The 6754-nt window shown below is 35.1% G+C and overlaps 1 pseudogene; it reads right to left on the bottom strand.

The window, feature by feature from the left end:
• Window positions 1–2087: 2087 nt before the first annotated feature.
• Window positions 2088–6518, bottom strand: LOC138159219 (dimethyladenosine transferase 1, mitochondrial pseudogene; annotated as a pseudogene).
• Between the last annotated feature and the right edge of the window lie 236 nt (window positions 6519–6754).

The raw sequence follows: 6754 nt of genomic DNA, 5'->3' as shown, positions 1-6754 counted from the left end.
AAGTCTAGGTAATTTGTCCAAAAAAAGGATGTGTTATTCTGACAAGACCTGTTCTTCAGGAAGTCATACTAACTTTTAATGATTACTACCTCCCTTTCTAAATGCTCATAATCCATTCCTTTAATAACATATTGTAGCTATTTTGCTAGAAGTACAGTTCAAACTCACTGGTCAAGGGTTTACAGATTCAACTTTTTCCTCTTTTTGGAAAACTGGTTAAATATTTTTCCTTCTCCAGGACTTATGCATCTCTCCTATTCTCACGATCTTTCAAAGATTACTGACATGGGGTGGCTAGGTGGCACAGCAAATAGAGCACCGGTCCTGGAGTCAGGAGGACCTCAATTCAAATCTGGTCTCAGACACTTAACACAAAAACTAGCCGTGTGACCTTGGGCAAGTCAACCCCAACTGCCCTCAAAAAAGAAAAAAAAAAGATTATTGACAGTAACTCAGGAAAAAACCTCTGACTGTTTTTCCTATACCCTAGGATATGGATTCATTGAAGTCAAGTTGGTGGGGTTTTTCTTTGTGTACCTTCTCCTCACATCATCAGTTTCAATTTCTTGTTTAAATAATTTCATTCTGTCCTTGAGTCGAAGAAGTATCCTCAGAGATTCTCCTGATCTCTTTAAGAGGACCCCTCTTCTCCGGAGGCCAGGCCAGGAACCAAAAAAAGCCAATTTCAGAAAAAATAGTGGAACCCAAAAATAATGTGAGTGATAAAGGTAGGTGACCACTCAGAGTCTTCTAGCAACAGTGTCCAAAGAGGCCACCCTCACCCTCTGAGAGAAACAAATCCCATTCAAACTGAGGTCCTGATACAAGGGAGAGAAGGCAGCAAGGGGTGGGGGTAAGCAGAACAGTACTGAGCCTTCTGAAGATAGAGAATTGGTAGTAAGCACATCTTCAGCAAGGACATCATAAAAAAAAATCAATAGAGTGATTGATTGAGAAAGACAAAAGCCAACTGAAGGGAAGAAATGAGCCAGCATTACAAGAAATGTTTCCTGTTTTCATTTAGAGAATGAAATATAGAATATTTCCCAAGCCTTCAAGTTCTTTAGATGTTGTATCTGAAGCATAACACCCAATAATAAGTCAGCAAGAAGGCATTCTTAAAAAATACTGATTTTATATTGCAAATTTAACACTGTCCTGCTGACAAATTTGTATACCATACCTATATTAAATATGGATACAGTTTCTTCATTCAATAAATCAATTACCAAATGAACAGGGATTTGTGAATGTAATTATGAAGGAGGATTTCTCCAACATAATTCAATGAATCAACATTAGCAAAGCAAAATTAGTAGCATGTGCTGTGAGTGAGGATGTAAAAAGTCTCTTACTAGACCTGGACATTACAACTGTTTTCTATATAGCAAGAGTCTGCTAGTATCACATTCTAAAACGAACTGAATTCTAACACTGAATATGTAAAACTAACCTACAAAAAAAGTAAACTCTTAATTTTATGAAATTATGCCAAAGTATAATTTAAATAGCAACCTCAAAACATGTACTTGAAAATACAAAAACTAGTCATTTACTGCTTTTAATCCACCTTTTCAACCTTAACACCAGCCCCTCCATCACAACCTGTACACAACAGAAGTCAGCATTTGTGCAGTTTTCATATTTATTTTGTAGCCAACAAATTTCAACTGCAATCTCAGTATGAAAGTACTTTGCAACAAAAGAAAATGAGTTATAATTGCCTAGAGAAAATGAAGATAGCACAAAAATCTTTGCAAAGACAGAAATGTAGCTACCAAAGATCTCCCACATAGTTCTGAAGAACATCTGGAGAATAAATGAAAATGTCAAATAGGTAAGCAAAAAAATTAGAATTTGTTTCTTATTTGAGTGTATTTTCTCTATCAACCTGTACGTTAAAAGAAAAATAAGTCACACCTGGGTATTGATATTTTTATTAACCCTTCTTATTAAAACATTATCACTATGAAAAAGTCTTTAGATATTCTGTATAGTGCAGTATCTCTATCCCAATTAGAGTAAATGGGGGGAAAAATCCACATCTGAAATTTGACTAATGTACATTATTATAGTCCAAATGACAGCTATATATAATCTAAATCATTATCATCATCTGTATACTTTATAGGCTTTTTGTTTTTCTTTTGCCTGAGTTCAATCCTGAAATTGTAAGTGAAAAGATCTGAATCCTCATCACACATTTTTCTGTAGACATCACAGAGGTTCTTGAAATGCAAGATGGAGAGCTAGGTTGGCTATAAAGTAGGGTCCATATCAGCCAACATTAACATTTTCTCAGTGTTTTTTGAGCATTCAGCTTATTTCCTACTGAGCTGAAAATTACTCTGAACAACTTTTTCCACAAGCTTAAATGGCTGATTTATCCATGGTTGCACTAGGGCAGTGAAATGAACCACTCCCACATCCACCTGTGGTTTGGAAACAAAAGCTCTGCCTGGAATCATAAAAGAATGCTGAATCTTGCAGAGATGCTGGGCCACAATGGAAAGTTGACTTGTTTACTTCCTGTACTGGCAGTCAGTCTCTAGGCTACTTCCTTTTGAAAGGCCAAGGTTATCTATGTTCTGCCATAAAGAAAAGTCCATCTCTTTTTCAAGTCACTTAATCAGTGGAGCAGACACACTGAAAGGCAGATTGCCAATAATACACACACTTGGAGGATCATCTTCCCACATTTCTTTGAAGGTATTCTGGAAAAGCTTTTTCTACTTTAAATGTCAACACATCCACATGGACAATTCTCAGTTTTCCAGGTGCTGCATCAGAAAGCATGTGTAATCTGGGAATAAACAGTGTCTTTTTCAGCCACAAGAAGATCAGCTACTTGAGCATTAAGAATGGACCTACTCCATAAACTTGAGAATTTTTCACATTGTCTATCTTTTGTACAATCTTATCTGTCAGCCTCAAGTCCAGGAGGAAGTTTTGAGATAGCTGTTTCTGGGCTCAGAGTCCGAGAAGTTTAATGATCTCCCCAGTTGTAGGCAAAGGCAGGAGGAGGCAGAAAGCAGCTAGCTTTGCCTGGACACCCAGGAGTCTGGTGCAGGATACTTCTCAGATGGGCCTGGGAAAAGGACCACTAAATTAGAATTCTTAAGGAACACACCTTCAAATCAAACTAGAAATTACAGACATTAGAAAAAAAAGAAACCATCTCAGTGGATTCCCTGAAAAATAAAATAACAGAATTGAGAAGTAAAAATATAGACAGGAGGAAAAATAAGAGAACAAAAATCACAAAATAACAATGTAAAAACATATGAGAACTCTACAGAGTAAGAGGAATGAATCTGAAGATAAAGAGATAGTCTAAGCAGAAGTGGGGAACCTGTAGCCTCAAGGCCATATGTGGCCCTCTAGCTTCTCAAGTGCAGCCCTTTGACTGAATCCTACATGGCCTTGAGGCTGCAGGTACCCCATACCTGATCTAAAACACAGGTTCCCAAAGTGGTCATACTATACCCCCAGGGGTAGTGGAATGATGGGGGAGCAGGCAGAGGGGAGGTAGTAGTTTAAAATTATACAAATTTTTTTAACTGTTAAAGAGTTGAAGAAAGTACATTTCCGGCGGGGGGGGGGGGGCCCCTGAGTAATTTTTTTAAAGGGAACAGTAGGCCACATAAGTTTGGGGACCTCTCATCTAAAAATTACAAGTCTCCCAGAAAAAACATCATGAAAAATAAAAACTGACTACCACATGCCAATGACACCCCAAAAATTTCTCACAAATATCAGAAGCACAGGGTAAAGTTGAGTCAGATAACCCACAGAACAGCAACAGAAAGAAAATACAAATCTAAATCACCATGCAACATTTAGTTAAATTTCACAACTACAGCAACAAAAAAAAAAACAACAAATCTTGCAGGCTCAAAGGAAAAAATTCTTCAAGTTCCAAGAAGAAAAAATCAGAATAACAAAGGATTATTCTGTGGTTACAAGAAAGCAAAGGGAAAATTGTTATAGGGTATTCTAAAGAGCAAGAAAATAGTCTGCCGCCCCAAAATAATATCCTTCTACCTAAACATCAAAGAAAACAACGGAAAATTTAGTAAAAAGGAAGAATTTGAATCATAACTTCAAAAGAACCCAAAGGTAAAGAGGATATTCCTTCAGATAACAACGGAAGAATATTGAATGAAATATTTATTTTCATACAGCTAGAAATAGATAACGTAGAGCCAGAATTAGTATGTTTCTGAAGTTGTTTGATTTTCTTTAAAAAAAAAATCTCTCCTATTGAGTAACAGAGATATGGTAAATCGTGACAATGTACTAAAGTGTTGAAAGAGTAATAGAAAAAAATAAGATGGAAAGAAGGTAAATGAAATGAATAATTATTCCAGTGGGTAAAACTTCATCCTTTCATTAATGAATTTTAAAAATGTAATTGGGAAATATTTAATGAAATAAATAAAAATATTTTTGAAAGGTGATTATCTCTCACAGTTATGACTAAGAATTCTTTATTAATATTAAATTTAAAAGTTTTTACACACAAAAAAGCAATGCAATCAAAATTAGAAGGAAAACTGAAAGCTGGGAGGAAATTTTACAACATGTGTCTCTGATAAAGGCATCTCATTTCTCAAATATATAGAGAACTGTATCAAATTTATAAGACTACAAGTCATGCCCTAATTCATTCCCTAATTGATAGATGGTCAAACAATATGAACAGCAGTTTTCAGATGAAGAAATAAAAATTATCTATAGTTATATGAAAAAAATGCTCTAAATCACTATTGACTAGAGAAATGCAAATTAAAACAACTCTGCAGTACCTTTTCACACCTATCAGATTGGATAATATGAAAGAAAATGAAAATGATAAATATTGGAGGGGATGTGGAAAAATTGGGACACTAAGGCACTACTGGTAAAGTAAACTGATCCAACCATTCTGGAGAGCAATTTGGAACTACACCCAAGGGATATCAAATTATGCATATTCTTTGATCCAAGGATACTACTATTTTGATCCAAAGATACAAGGGTCTACATCCCAAAGAGATTTAAAAAGAAAAAGTATCTATTTATACAAAAACATTTATAGCAGCTCTTTTTGTGATGGCAAAAATTGGAAATTGAAGGGATAATCATCAATTGGAAAATGGAAGGGCTATAAACAAGTTGTGGTATATGATTGTGGTGTAATACTATTGTGCTACAAGAAATAAACAGAATGATTTCAGAAAAATCTGGAAAGACTTACATAAACTGATGCAAAGTGAAGTGAGTAGAACCAGGAGAATACTGTACACAGTAACAGTAATATTGTACAATGATCAATTGTGAATGATTTAGCTGTTTTCAGCAATACAATGAGACAATTCCAAAGGACACATGATTAAAAATGCTATCCACCTCCAAAGAAAGAACTGATGGAGTCTGAATACTGATGAAAGCATACTATTTTTCACTTTATTTTTTGTGTGTGTGGGGGGGGATTTTTGTCTGCGTTTTCCTTCATAACCATGATTAATATGGAAATATCTTTTGCATAACTACACATGTATAAACTATATCAAACTTCTTGCCTTCTTTATGAGGGGGGATGAAAGGAAAGGAAGGAAAGAATTTAGAACGCAATATTTTTTTAAAACATTAAAAATTGTTTTTACATGTAACTGGGGGAAATAAAATATTGAAGAAAAATAAAATTGGGGAGAAATATAATGTTATTTTTAAAAAGAATCTTAATCAAAGGATAGAAGGGATCATAAAAAAGATAAAGGTGATTTTGACCAATAAAATTTAGAAGCTTTGTACAAATAAAGTCAAAATAGAATTAGAAGATAATTAGAAGAGGAATTGGTGAAGTGAGAAAATATTAGGATCAGTTGAATACCCAAAGTATATGGAAAGCTGACACAAATAAATAGTACTGTGAGCATCCCAGCCTGTTCTTCTGGTAATTTTTGGCTGCCTTATGAATATTAAGTGGAGGCAATGAATAGATTTTAGGGATTAGATCTGGTAGATAGAATGCCTTAAGAACTATGGATAGAGGGGCAGCTAGGTGGCACAGTGATAAAGCACCGGCCCTGGAGTCAGGAGTACCTGAGTTCAAATTTGGCCTCTGACACGTAACACAAAAACTAGCCATGTGACCTTGGGCAAGTCACTTAACCCCAATTGCCCCTCCAAAAAAAAAAAAAGAACTATGGACAGAGGTTCACAATATTGTACAGAAGGCAGCAGCAAAAAACATTCCAAGGATGTTGTAACAAAATCTTACTTACTTTTTGGACTACATGGCCTCTGAGGTCCATTCCAGCTCTGGGATTCCACAATTCTATATATGCCTTAACCAGGCAACTAATAATCTCATTATTTTGACTACAGTTCTCATCATAAATATCTAAGCTCTTATGAATGAATTCCCTAAAACTTGATTACAAATCAGCTTTCTGAGTCTGCAGAGTTCATGACCACACATTGTTACCTTGAGGTGACCCCATCAGGTTGCTGCCAATGGAAGAAGATCCCATCGATACAGTCAGCCAACCTCCCTCTCCTGGTCAGATCTCTACATTTACACTATCCAGATTTCCTGACTCACCTTTAATTGAACAATTTGGATACATCAATTTGATGTTATTAATCAATCTACTCAATAGTTATTTCTAAGGTTTCAATGAGAAAAAAATGTTAGTACTGCATATTTTTACCAAACCTTTTTTTCACTTCTGGTTTAAATATATAAATTCTTTAAAATATATCATCA

Source organism: Petaurus breviceps, unplaced genomic scaffold (assembly GCF_028583685.1).
Source record: "Petaurus breviceps papuanus isolate PSGF00001 unplaced genomic scaffold, PetGlider_PUasm1.0 175, whole genome shotgun sequence".
Taxonomy (NCBI): domain Eukaryota; kingdom Metazoa; phylum Chordata; class Mammalia; order Diprotodontia; family Petauridae; genus Petaurus; species Petaurus breviceps.
Note: the sequence above shows the minus strand (reverse complement) of the source record. Positions and strands in the feature narration are given on the sequence as shown.